The sequence below is a fragment of the Lissotriton vulgaris genome, chromosome 3_1 (genome assembly GCF_964263255.1).
Source record: "Lissotriton vulgaris chromosome 3_1, aLisVul1.2, whole genome shotgun sequence".
Taxonomy (NCBI): Eukaryota; Metazoa; Chordata; class Amphibia; order Caudata; family Salamandridae; genus Lissotriton; species Lissotriton vulgaris.
This window is the reverse complement of record NC_141689.1, coordinates 1,391,760,265-1,391,775,653: the sequence shown is the minus strand read 5'-3', so window position 1 is coordinate 1,391,775,653 and position 15,389 is coordinate 1,391,760,265.

The window sequence follows — 15,389 nt, the reverse complement described above, 5'->3', positions numbered from 1 at the left end:
GTCCTGAATTCAAACAATCTTGCTGATTTACAGCTTTATTTCGCCAAGACTGAAATCAGCAGATGAGTCCTGATTTTGGAGATGATGAGTCCTGAATTCAATTCATATTGCTAATTTAAAGCTTCATTTCACCAACACTGAAATCAGCAGATGAGTCCTGATTTTATTGCTGATGAGTCCTGAATTCAAGTCATCTTGCTGACTTACAACTTTACTATGCTAACACTGAAATCAGCAGATGAGTCCTGATTTTGGAGGGGATGAGTCCTGAATTCAAATCATCTCTCTGATTTAAAGCTTTATTTCAACAACACTGAAATCAGTAGATGAATCCTGATGTTTTTGCTGATGGCTCCTGAATTCAAATCATCTTGTTGATGTGTAGCTTTATTTCACCAATACTAAAATCAGCAGATGAGTCCTGATTTTATTGCTGATGAATCCTGAATTCAAATCATCTTGCAGATTTACAACTTTATTTTGCTAACACTGAAATCAGCAGATGAGTCCTGATTTTATTGCTGATGATTCCTGAATTCAAATCACCATGCTGATTTAGAGCTTTATTTCACCAACACTGAAATCAGCAGATGAGTCCTGATTTTATTGCTGAGGAGTCCTGAATTCAAGTCATCTTGCTGACTTACAACTTTACTATGCTAACACAGAAATCAGCAGATGAGTCCTGATTTTGGAGAGGATGAGTCCTGAATTCAAATCATCTCTCTGATTTAAAGCTTTATTTCACCAACACTGAAATCAGCAGATGAGTCTTGATTTCATTGCTGATGATTCCTGAATTCAAATCATCATGCTGATTTAGAGCTTTATTTCACCAACACTGAAATCAGCAGATGAGTCCTGATTTTATTGCTGATGAATCCTGAATTCAAATCATCTTGCAGATTTACAACTTTATTTTGCTAACACTGAAATCAGCAGATGAGTCCTGATTTTATTGCTGATGATTCCTGAATTCAAATCATCATGCTGATTTAGAGCTTTATTTCACCAACACTGAAATCAGCAGATGAGTCCTGATTTTATTGCTGAGGAGTCCTGAATTCAAGTCATCTTGCTGACTTACAACTTTACTATGCTAACACAGAAATCAGCAGATGAGTCCTGATTTTGGAGAGGATGAGTCCTGAATTCAAATCATCTCTCTGATTTAAAGCTTTATTTCACCAACACTGAAATCAGCAGATGAGTCTTGATTTCATATCATCTTGCTGATTTAGAGCTTTATTTCATCAACACTGACATCAGCAGATGAGTCCTGATTTTAGAGAGGATGAGTCCTGAATTCAAATCATCTTGCTGATTTAAAGCTTTATTTCACAAACACTGAAATCAGCAGATGAGTCCTGATTATATTGCTGAGGAGTCCTGAATTCAAGTCATCTTGCTGACTTACAACTTTACTATGCTAACACAGAAATCAGCAGATGAGTCCTGATTTTGGAGAGGATGAGTCCTGAATTCAAATCATCTCTCTGATTTAAAGCTTTATTTCACCAACACTGAAATCAGCAGATGAGTCTTGATTTCATATCATCTTGCTGATTTAGAGCTTTATTTCATCAACACTGAAATCAGCAGATGAGTCCTGATTTTAGAGAGGATGAGTCCTGAATTCAAATCATCTTGCTGATTTAAAGCTTTATTTCACCAACACTGAAATCAGCAGATGAGTCCTGATTTTAGAGAGGATGAGTCCTGAATTCAAATCATCATGCTGATTTAGAGCTTTATTTCACCAACACTGAAATCAGCAGATGAGTCCTGATTTTGGAGATGAGTCCTGAATTCAAATCATCTTACTGATTTACAGCTTTATTTCACCAACACTGAAATAAGCAGATGAGTCCTGATTTTATTGCTGATGAGTCCTGAATTCAAGTCATCTTGCTGACTTACAACTTTACTATGCTAACACTGAAACCATTAGATGAGTCCTGATTTTGGAAATGATGAGTCCTGAATTCAAATCATCTTGCTTATTTTGAGCTTATTTCACCAACACTAAAAATCAGCAGATGAGTCCTGATTTTATTGCTGATGAGTCCTGAATTCAAGTCATCTTGCTGACTTACAACTTTACTATGCTAACACTGAAACCATTAGATGAGTCCTGATTTTGGAGATGATGAGTCCTGAATTCAAATCATCTTGCTTATTTAGAGCTTATTTCACCAACACTAAAAATCAGCAGATGATTCCTGATTTTATTGCTGATGAGTCCTGAATTCAAATCATCTTGCGGATTTACACTTTTACTTTGCTAACATTGAAATCAGTAGATGAATCATGGTTTTGGAGATGATGAATCCTGAATACAAATCATCATCTTAATTTACACTTTTACTTTGCTAATATTGAAATCAGCAGATGAGTCCTGATTTTGGAGATGAGTTCTGAATTCAAATCATCTTACTGATTTACAGCTTTATTTCACCAACACTGAAATCAGCAGATGAGTCCTGATTTTGGAGGGGATGAGTCCTGAATTCAAATCATCTCTCTGATTTAAAGCTTTAATTCACCAACACTGAAATCAGCAGATGAGTCCTGATTTTATTGCTGATGACTACTGAATTCAAATTATCTTTCTGATTTACAACATTAGTATGCTAACACTGAAACCAGCAGATTAGTCCTGATTTTGGAGATGATGATTCCTGAATTCAAATCCTCTTGCTGCGTTAGAGCTTTATTTCAACAACACTGAAATCAGTAGATGAATCCTGGTGTTTTAGCTTATGGCTCCTGAATTCAAATCATCTTGTTGATTTGTAGCTTTATTTCACCAATACTAAAATCAGCAGATGAGTCCTGATTTTATTGCTGATGAGTCCTGAATTCAAGTCATCTTGCTGACTTACAACTTTACTATGCTAACACTGAAACCATTAGATGAGTCCTGATTTTGGAGATGATGAGTCCTGAATTCAAATCATCTTGCTTATTTAGAGCTTATTTCACCAACACTAAAAATCAGCTGATGATTTCTGATTTTATTGCTGATGAGTCCTGAATTCAAATCATCTTGCGGATTTACACTTTTATTTTGCTAACATTGAAATCAGTAGATGAATCATGGTTTTGGAGATGATGAATCCTGAATACAAATCATCATCTTAATTTACACTTTTACTTTGCTAATATTGAAATCAGCAGATGAGTCCTGATTTTATTGCTGATGAGTCCTGAATTCAAATCATCCTGCTGATTTACAACTTTATTTCACCAACATTGAAATCAGCAGATGAGTCCTGATTTCAAATCATCTTGCTGATTTAGAGCTTTATTTCACCAACACTGAAATCAGCAGATGAGTCCTGATTTTGGAAATGATGAGTCCTGAATTCAAATCATCTTACTGATTTACAGCTTTATTTCACCAACACTTAAATCAGCAGATGAGTCCTGATTTTATTGCTGATGAGTCCTGAATTCAAATCATCCTGCTGATTTACAACTTTATTTCACCAACATTGAAATCAGCAGATGAGTCCTGATTTCAAATCATCATGCTGATTTAGAGCTTTATTTCACCAACACTGAAATCAGCAGATGAGTCCTGATTTTGGAGATGATGAGTCCTGAATTCAAATCATCTTACTGATTTACAGCTTTATTTCACCAACACTTAAATCAGCAGATGAGTCCTGATTTTATTGCTGATGAGTCCTGAATTCAAGTCATCTTGCTGACTTACAACTTTACTATGCTAACACTGAAATCAGCAGATGAGTTCTGATTTTGGAGAGGATGAGTCCTTAATTCAAATCATCTCTCTGATTTCAAGCTTTATTTCACCAACACTGAAATCAGCAGATGAGTCTTGATTTCATATAATCTTGCTGTTTTAGAGCTTTATTTCACCAACACTGAAATCAGCAGATGAGTCCTGATTTTGGAGAGGATGAGTCCTGAATTCAAATCATCTTGCTGATTTAAAGCTTTATTTCACCAACACTGAAATCAGCAGATGAGTCTTGATTTTGGAGATGATGCGTCCTGAATTCAAACAATCTTGCTGATTTACAGCTTTATTTCGCCAAGACTGAAATCAGCAGATGAGTCCTGATTTTGGAGATGATGAGTCCTGAATTCAAATCATCTTGCTGATTTACAGCTTTGCTATGCTAACACTGAAACCTGCAGATGAGTCCTGATTTTGGAGATGAAGAGTCCTGAATTCAATTCATATTGCTGATTTAAAGCTTCATTTCACCAACACTGAAATCAGCAGATGAGTCCTGATTTATTGCTGATGAGTCCTGAATTCAAGTCATCTTGCTGACTTACAACTTTACTATGCTAACACTGAAATCAGCAGATGAGTCCTGATTTTGGAGGGGATGAGTCCTGAATTCAAATCATCTCTCTGATTTAAAGCTTTAATTCACCAACACTGAAATCAGCAGATGAGTCCTGATTTTATTGCTGATGACTACTGAATTCAAATCATCTTTCTGATTTACAACATTAGTATGCTAACACTGAAACCAGCAGATTAGTCCCGATTTTGGAGATGATGATTCCTGAATTCAAATCCTCTTGCTGCGTTAGAGCTTTATTTCAACAACACTGAAATCAGTAGATGAATCCTGATGTTTTTGCTGATGGCTCCTGAATTCAAATCATCTTGTTGATTTGTAGCTTTATTTCACCAATACTAAAATCAGCAGATGAGTCCTGATTTTATTGCTGATGAATCCTGAATTCAAATCATCTTGCAGATTTACAACTTTATTTTGCTAACACTGAAATCAGCAGATGAGTCCTGATTTTATTGCTGATGATTCCTGAATTCAAATCATCATACTGATTTAGAGCTTCATTTCACCAACACTGAAATCAGCAGATGAGTCCTGATTTTATTGCTGATGATTCCTGAATTCAAATCATCATACTGATTTAAAGCTTTATTTCACCAACACTGAAATCAGCAGATGAGTCTTGATTTCATATAATCTTGCTGATTTAGAGCTTTATTTCACCAACACTGAAATCAGCAGATGAGTCCTGATTTTGGAGAGGATGAGTCCTGAATTCAAATCATCTTGCAGATTTACAACTTTATTTTGCTAACATTGAAATCAGTAGATGAATCATGGTTTTGGAGATGATGAATCCTGAATACAAATCATCATCTTAATTTACACTTTTACTTTGCTAATATTGAAATCAGCAGATGAGCCCTGATTTTATTGCTGATGAGTCCTGAATTCAAATCATCCTGCTGATTTACAACTTTATTTCACCAACATTGAAATCAGCAGATGAGTCCTGATTTCAAATCATCTTGCTGATTTAGAGCTTTATTTCACCAACACTGAAATCAGCAGATGAGTCCTGATTTTGGAGAGGATGAGTCCTGAATTCAAATCATCTTGCTGATTTAAAGCTTTATTTCACCAACACTGAAATCAGCAGATGAGTCTTGATTTTGGAGATGATGCGTCCTGAATTCAAACAATCTTGCTGATTTACAGCTTTATTTCGCCAAGACTGAAATCAGCAGATGAGTCCTGATTTTGGAGATGATGAGTCCTGAATTCAAATCATCTTGCTGATTTACAGCTTTGCTATGCTAACACTGAAACCTGCAGATGAGTCCTGATTTTGGAGATGAAGAGTCCTGAATTCAATTCATATTGCTGATTTAAAGCTTCATTTCACCAACACTGAAATCAGCAGATGAGTCCTGATTTTATTGCTGATGAGTCCTGAATTCAAGTCATCTTGCTGACTTACAACTTTACTATGCTAACACTGAAATCAGCAGATGAGTCCTGATTTTGGAGGGGATGAGTCCTGAATTCAAATCATCTCTCTGATTTAAAGCTTTAATTCACCAACACTGAAATCAGCAGATGAGTCCTGATTTTATTGCTGATGACTACTGAATTCAAATCATCTTTCTGATTTACAACATTAGTATGCTAACACTGAAACCAGCAGATTAGTCCTGATTTTGGAGATGATGATTCCTGAATTCAAATCCTCTTGCTGCGTTAGAGCTTTATTTCAACAACACTGAAATCAGTAGATGAATCCTGATGTTTTTGCTGATGGCTCCTGAATTCAAATCATCTTGTTGATTTGTAGCTTTATTTCACCAATACTAATAGCAGCAGATGAGTCCTGATTTTATTGCTGATGAATCCTGAATTCAAATCATCTTGCAGATTTACAACTTTATTTTGCTAACACTGAAATCAGCAGATGAGTCCTGATTTTATTGCTGATGATTCCTGAATTCAAATCATCATACTGATTTAGAGCTTCATTTCACCAACACTGAAATCAGCAGATGAGTGCTGATTTTATTGCTGATGAATCCTGAATTCAAATCATCTTGCAGATTTACAACTTTATTTTGCTAACACTGAAATCAGCATATGAGTCCTGATTTTATTGCTGATGATTCCTGAATTCAAATCATCATGCTGATTTAGAGCTTTATCTCACCAACACTGAAATCAGCAGATGAGTCCTGATTTTATTGCTGATGAATCCTGAATTCAAATCATCTTGCAGATTTACAACTTTATTTTGCTAACACTGAAATCAGCAGATGAGTCCTGATTTTATTGCTGATGATTCCTGAATTCAAATCATCATGCTGATTTAGAGCTTTATTTCACCAACACTGAAATCAGCAGATGAGTCCTGATTTTATTGCTGATGAGTCCTGAATTCAAGTCATCTTGCTGACTTACAACTTTACTATGCTAACACTGAAATCAGCAGATGAGTTCTGATTTTGGAGAGGATGAGTCCTTAATTCAAATCATCTCTCTGATTTCAAGCTTTATTTCACCAACACTGAAATCAGCAGATGAGTCTTGATTTCATATATTCTTGCTGTTTTAGAGCTTTATTTCACCAACACTGAAATCAGCAGATGAGTCCTGATTTTGGAGAGGATGAGTCCTGAATTCAAATCATCTTGCTGATTTAAAGCTTTATTTCACCAACACTGAAATCAGCAGATGAGTCTTGATTTTGGAGATGATGCGTCCTGAATTCAAACAATCTTGCTGATTTACAGCTTTATTTCGCCAAGACTAAGGCGGCAGCACTACGAGACTGGAAGCTATTCTGGAGTACTGTCAATAGCCCTTTCCTCCAGAAGTAGGAATTCCCAGTTTTAACCGCTCAAGTTAGTGAGGACAGTTGGGTCCAATACTTTACCGGGATTTTTGACCCAACTTGTAAAGTTCAGGATAGCTCCAGTGTTAACTTCAGCAGACCCAATCAACCATTGGGGATTACCCTTCAAGAAGTTGACTTGGCAATTCGAAACAGCAAAGGAGGGAAAGCCCCAGGACCGGATGGGGTGCCGGTCGATCTTTACAAAACTGATCTGGCCTTGTGGAGCCCCCTATTGACCCAAGTGTTTAATGCTGCAGTTAACGATACTACCCCTTCCACCTGGAGTGAATCCGTAATCCTGCCAATTTATAAGAAGGGAGATAGAGGAGAGGCTAAGAACTACCGCCCTATCTCCCCCCTGGATTCCTCGTTAAAAATCATGACCAGGGTTTTATTGCTACGTTTGGAGGAGTGGGCTGAAACTAACAACATCCTTGCAGCCTCCCAATATGGTTTTAGGAAGGGCCTTGGCACTATTGAGCAGTGTATCAATCTAGATCTTTTAATAGGAAAATACACTAAAGCAAAACAGGGTTCTTTGTCCCTTTGTTTTGCAGACCTCTCTAGTGCATTCGATCTGGTTGACCATACTTTGTTGTGGTCAACCTTACTCGAAATGGGTGCACCGGCAGCGATAATCCATTTTTTGGCAAGACTCTATAATAATCTATCGGCCCAGATTCGCTACGGTCATGAGGGGAGTGCACGAGAAAGATCAGGGTAAAATCCGGCATTAGACAGGGTTGTGTCCTGGCCCCGCTGTTTTTTTCCCTGTTATAAATTCCATGGAGCTCGGATTGAAAAACGTGCAAGCTGATGCCCCGCAAGTTGAGGGACAACCAATCCCGGTGCTGCTTTATGCAGACGATACCGTTTTACTCTCGAGAACCCCCATAGGCCTCCAGAAACTTATGAATAGTTTTTATGATTTTATACAAGGGAAGAAATTAAAAATTAATAATTGCAAAACCTTCATCATGGCATACGGAAAAAAGGTGAATCAACTTAAATCATTTTATTTTAAGGAAAACCGCATCGAGGTTGTGAATAACTTTTGCTATCTGGGCATTACTTTTAATAATGGTGGATCTTGGGCCCCAAAACAACACAATGTTAAAGCTAGGATGGCCAAGGCTTCCTTAAATGTATTTCGTTTTGCTGCCAAATTAGGAAGCCGCCGCATACCAGACATGCTGAATGTTTATCGACACAGGTGTGCTTCAATTGCCCTTTATTGCTCAGGGGTTTGGGGACACAGGCCTCAAAGGGATTTGCAAATATTGGAAAACTTATTTCTTAAGAGACTCCTCTGCCTCCCAACCTTGGCATCCACTGAACTGACCCATAAAGAACTAGGGCTGGATTACATAACTGACCTAACCGGCTTGAGGCCCCTAATGGCTTGGAGGTCTATCTGGTTAAAGGATGAAACCGGCTTTACCAGGGGAATAATTCTAGACTGTTTACGCCTGGATAATGCCCACCAGATTCCGTGGCTAAACTACGTAATTTCATCTTTCAAGGAACTTTTTGATCTGGATGTTCACGATGACCCCAAGTGTGCCACTGTTTTACCGAAGCACGAGGTCAAAGGTGTCTTTTTGATGCATAAAAATAACAGACGTAAAGAACAATCTAGTGATTATTCAACCCATGCTTTCTATTTTTCAAACAAGGAAGAAGGGACTGGGATTCCTATGTATCTAAAATGTATCACTAGACAGTCTCACCAGTACGTACTAACAAGGCTGAGACTAGGTATTGTACATAATTGGGTTGCATTTCCGAGGATGAAAATATACTCTGCTACCCCTTGCCCGTGTGATGGAATCACTAAACAAAGCACGTTGCACTTTATGTTAATATGCCCTTTGTATAAACCTTTGCGTATTCTGTACCTGAAACCACTGTTTAAGAAATATTCTGTGTCCACAACTGCTAATGCTATGGGATTTTTATTTGCACTTGCTACCCCGAGATGTTTTTTTTTATTGCAACCTTTATTCTAAAATCCGTATGGGTCAGAAAAAGTATGTTTTTTTTTTAGTGTGGTCCAAACCCTTTGCTGCTAGTCCATGTTCCTACTTATATGAGTATTACCATGTATTGTATTCCCCAATCCTGTATTAATTCATAAGTGCCTTTTTTATTCTGTATACTTTTATGATGTTTTTATGAACAATCGAATAAAGTTTAAGAACTGAACTGAGTCCTGATTTTGGGGATGACGAGTCCTGAATTCAAATCATCATGTTAATTTACACTTTTATTTTGCTAACATTGAAATCAGTAGATGAGTCCTGATTTTTGAGATGATGAGTCCTGAATTCAAATCATCTTGCTGATCTACATCTTTACTATGCTAGCACTGAAACCAGCAGATGAGTCCTGATTTTGGAGATGATGAGTCCTGAATTCAAATTATCTTGCTGATTTACAACTTTACTATGCTAACACTTTTATTTTGCTAACATTGAAATGAGCAGATGAGTCCTGATTATGGAGAGGATGATTCCTGAATTCAAATCATCATGCTGATTTAGAGCTTCATTTCACCAACACTGAAATCAGCAGATGAGTCCTGATTTTATTGCTGATGAATCCTGAATTCAAATCATCTTGCAGATTTACAACTTTATTTTGCTAACACTGAAATCAGCAGATGAGTCCTGATTTTATTTCTGATGATTCCTGAATTCAAATCATCATGCTGATTTAGAGCTTTATCTCACCAACACTGAAATCAGCAGATGAGTACTGATTTTATTGCTGATGAATCCTGAATTCAAATCATCATGCTGATTTAGAGCTTTATTTCACCAACACTGAAATCAGCAGATGAGTCTTGATTTTGGAGATGATGCGTCCTGAATTCAAACAATCTTGCTGATTTACAGCTTTATTTCGCCAAGACTGAAATCAGCAGATGAGTCCTGATTTTGGAGATGATGAGTCCTGAATTCAAATCATCTTGCTGATTTACAGCTTTGCTATGCTAACACTGAAACCTGCAGATGAGTCCTGATTTTGGAGATGAAGAGTCCTGAATTCAATTCATATTGCTGATTTAAAGCTTCATTTCACCAACACTGAAATCAGCAGATGAGTCCTGATTTATTGCTGATGAGTCCTGAATTCAAGTCATCTTGCTGACTTACAACTTTACTATGCTAACACTGAAATCAGCAGATGAGTCCTGATTTTGGAGGGGATGAGTCCTGAATTCAAATCATCTCTCTGATTTAAAGCTTTAATTCACCAACACTGAAATCAGCAGATGAGTCCTGATTTTATTGCTGATGACTACTGAATTCAAATCATCTTTCTGATTTACAACATTAGTATGCTAACACTGAAACCAGCAGATTAGTCCCGATTTTGGAGATGATGATTCCTGAATTCAAATCCTCTTGCTGCGTTAGAGCTTTATTTCAACAACACTGAAATCAGTAGATGAATCCTGATGTTTTTGCTGATGGCTCCTGAATTCAAATCATCTTGTTGATTTGTAGCTTTATTTCACCAATACTAAAATCAGCAGATGAGTCCTGATTTTATTGCTGATGAATCCTGAATTCAAATCATCTTGCAGATTTACAACTTTATTTTGCTAACACTGAAATCAGCAGATGAGTCCTGATTTTATTGCTGATGATTCCTGAATTCAAATCATCATACTGATTTAGAGCTTCATTTCACCAACACTGAAATCAGCAGATGAGTCCTGATTTTATTGCTGATGATTCCTGAATTCAAATCATCATACTGATTTAAAGCTTTATTTCACCAACACTGAAATCAGCAGATGAGTCTTGATTTCATATAATCTTGCTGATTTAGAGCTTTATTTCACCAACACTGAAATCAGCAGATGAGTCCTGATTTTGGAGAGGATGAGTCCTGAATTCAAATCATCTTGCAGATTTACAACTTTATTTTGCTAACATTGAAATCAGTAGATGAATCATGGTTTTGGAGATGATGAATCCTGAATACAAATCATCATCTTAATTTACACTTTTACTTTGCTAATATTGAAATCAGCAGATGAGCCCTGATTTTATTGCTGATGAGTCCTGAATTCAAATCATCCTGCTGATTTACAACTTTATTTCACCAACATTGAAATCAGCAGATGAGTCCTGATTTCAAATCATCTTGCTGATTTAGAGCTTTATTTCACCAACACTGAAATCAGCAGATGAGTCCTGATTTTGGAGAGGATGAGTCCTGAATTCAAATCATCTTGCTGATTTAAAGCTTTATTTCACCAACACTGAAATCAGCAGATGAGTCTTGATTTTGGAGATGATGCGTCCTGAATTCAAACAATCTTGCTGATTTACAGCTTTATTTCGCCAAGACTGAAATCAGCAGATGAGTCCTGATTTTGGAGATGATGAGTCCTGAATTCAAATCATCTTGCTGATTTACAGCTTTGCTATGCTAACACTGAAACCTGCAGATGAGTCCTGATTTTGGAGATGAAGAGTCCTGAATTCAATTCATATTGCTGATTTAAAGCTTCATTTCACCAACACTGAAATCAGCAGATGAGTCCTGATTTTATTGCTGATGAGTCCTGAATTCAAGTCATCTTGCTGACTTACAACTTTACTATGCTAACACTGAAATCAGCAGATGAGTCCTGATTTTGGAGGGGATGAGTCCTGAATTCAAATCATCTCTCTGATTTAAAGCTTTAATTCACCAACACTGAAATCAGCAGATGAGTCCTGATTTTATTGCTGATGACTACTGAATTCAAATCATCTTTCTGATTTACAACATTAGTATGCTAACACTGAAACCAGCAGATTAGTCCTGATTTTGGAGATGATGATTCCTGAATTCAAATCCTCTTGCTGCGTTAGAGCTTTATTTCAACAACACTGAAATCAGTAGATGAATCCTGATGTTTTTGCTGATGGCTCCTGAATTCAAATCATCTTGTTGATTTGTAGCTTTATTTCACCAATACTAATAGCAGCAGATGAGTCCTGATTTTATTGCTGATGAATCCTGAATTCAAATCATCTTGCAGATTTACAACTTTATTTTGCTAACACTGAAATCAGCAGATGAGTCCTGATTTTATTGCTGATGATTCCTGAATTCAAATCATCATACTGATTTAGAGCTTCATTTCACCAACACTGAAATCAGCAGATGAGTGCTGATTTTATTGCTGATGAATCCTGAATTCAAATCATCTTGCAGATTTACAACTTTATTTTGCTAACACTGAAATCAGCATATGAGTCCTGATTTTATTGCTGATGATTCCTGAATTCAAATCATCATGCTGATTTAGAGCTTTATCTCACCAACACTGAAATCAGCAGATGAGTCCTGATTTTATTGCTGATGAATCCTGAATTCAAATCATCTTGCAGATTTACAACTTTATTTTGCTAACACTGAAATCAGCAGATGAGTCCTGATTTTATTGCTGATGATTCCTGAATTCAAATCATCATGCTGATTTAGAGCTTTATTTCACCAACACTGAAATCAGCAGATGAGTCCTGATTTTATTGCTGATGAGTCCTGAATTCAAGTCATCTTGCTGACTTACAACTTTACTATGCTAACACTGAAATCAGCAGATGAGTTCTGATTTTGGAGAGGATGAGTCCTTAATTCAAATCATCTCTCTGATTTCAAGCTTTATTTCACCAACACTGAAATCAGCAGATGAGTCTTGATTTCATATATTCTTGCTGTTTTAGAGCTTTATTTCACCAACACTGAAATCAGCAGATGAGTCCTGATTTTGGAGAGGATGAGTCCTGAATTCAAATCATCTTGCTGATTTAAAGCTTTATTTCACCAACACTGAAATCAGCAGATGAGTCTTGATTTTGGAGATGATGCGTCCTGAATTCAAACAATCTTGCTGATTTACAGCTTTATTTCGCCAAGACTAAGGCGGCAGCACTACGAGACTGGAAGCTATTCTGGAGTACTGTCAATAGCCCTTTCCTCCAGAAGTAGGAATTCCCAGTTTTAACCGCTCAAGTTAGTGAGGACAGTTGGGTCCAATACTTTACCGGGATTTTTGACCCAACTTGTAAAGTTCAGGATAGCTCCAGTGTTAACTTCAGCAGACCCAATCAACCATTGGGGATTACCCTTCAAGAAGTTGACTTGGCAATTCGAAACAGCAAAGGAGGGAAAGCCCCAGGACCGGATGGGGTGCCGGTCGATCTTTACAAAACTGATCTGGCCTTGTGGAGCCCCCTATTGACCCAAGTGTTTAATGCTGCAGTTAACGATACTACCCCTTCCACCTGGAGTGAATCCGTAATCCTGCCAATTTATAAGAAGGGAGATAGAGGAGAGGCTAAGAACTACCGCCCTATCTCCCCCCTGGATTCCTCGTTAAAAATCATGACCAGGGTTTTATTGCTACGTTTGGAGGAGTGGGCTGAAACTAACAACATCCTTGCAGCCTCCCAATATGGTTTTAGGAAGGGCCTTGGCACTATTGAGCAGTGTATCAATCTAGATCTTTTAATAGGAAAATACACTAAAGCAAAACAGGGTTCTTTGTCCCATTGTTTTGCAGACCTCTCTAGTGCATTCGATCTGGTTGACCATACTTTGTTGTGGTCAACCTTACTCGAAATGGGTGCACCGGCAGCGATAATCCATTTTTTGGCAAGACTCTATAATAATCTATCGGCCCAGATTCGCTACGGTCATGAGGGGAGTGCACGAGAAAGATCAGGGTAAAATCCGGCATTAGACAGGGTTGTGTCCTGGCCCCGCTGTTTTTTTCCCTGTTATAAATTCCATGGAGCTCGGATTGAAAAACGTGCAAGCTGATGCCCCGCAAGTTGAGGGACAACCAATCCCGGTGCTGCTTTATGCAGACGATACCGTTTTACTCTCGAGAACCCCCATAGGCCTCCAGAAACTTATGAATAGTTTTTATGATTTTATGCAAGGGAAGAAATTAAAAATTAATAATTGCAAAACCTTCATCATGGCATACGGAAAAAAGGTGAATCAACTTAAATCATTTTATTTTAAGGAAAACCGCATCGAGGTTGTGAATAACTTTTGCTATCTGGGCATTACTTTTAATAATGGTGGATCTTGGGCCCCAAAACAACACAATGTTAAAGCTAGGATGGCCAAGGCTTCCTTAAATGTATTTCGTTTTGCTGCCAAATTAGGAAGCCGCCGCATACCAGACATGCTGAATGTTTATCGACACAGGTGTGCTTCAATTGCCCTTTATTGCTCAGGGGTTTGGGGACACAGGCCTCAAAGGGATTTGCAAATATTGGAAAACTTATTTCTTAAGAGACTCCTCTGCCTCCCAACCTTGGCATCCACTGAACTGACCCATAAAGAACTAGGGCTGGATTACATAACTGACCTAACCGGCTTGAGGCCCCTAATGGCTTGGAGGTCTATCTGGTTAAAGGATGAAACCGGCTTTACCAGGGGAATAATTCTAGACTGTTTACGCCTGGATAATGCCCACCAGATTCCGTGGCTAAACTACGTAATTTCATCTTTCAAGGAACTTTTTGATCTGGATGTTCACGATGACCCCAAGTGTGCCACTGTTTTACCGAAGCACGAGGTCAAAGGTGTCTTTTTGATGCATAAAAATAACAGACGTAAAGAACAATCTAGTGATTATTCAACCCATGCTTTCTATTTTTCAAACAAGGAAGAAGGGACTGGGATTCCTATGTATCTAAAATGTATCACTAGACAGTCTCACCAGTACGTACTAACAAGGCTGAGACTAGGTATTGTACATAATTGGGTTGCATTTCCGAGGATGAAAATATACTCTGCTACCCCTTGCCCGTGTGATGGAATCACTAAACAAAGCACGTTGCACTTTATGTTAATATGCCCTTTGTATAAACCTTTGCGTATTCTGTACCTGAAACCACTGTTTAAGAAATATTCTGTGTCCACAACTGCTAATGCTATGGGATTTTTATTTGCACTTGCTACCCCGAGATGTTTTTTTTTATTGCAACCTTTATTCTAAAATCCGTATGGGTCAGAAAAAGTATGTTTTTTTTTTAGTGTGGTCCAAACCCTTTGCTGCTAGTCCATGTTCCTACTTATATGAGTATTACCATGTATTGTATTCCCCAATCCTGTATTAATTCATAAGTGCCTTTTTTATTCTGTATACTTTTATGATGTTTTTATGAACAATCGAATAAAGTTTAAGAACTGAA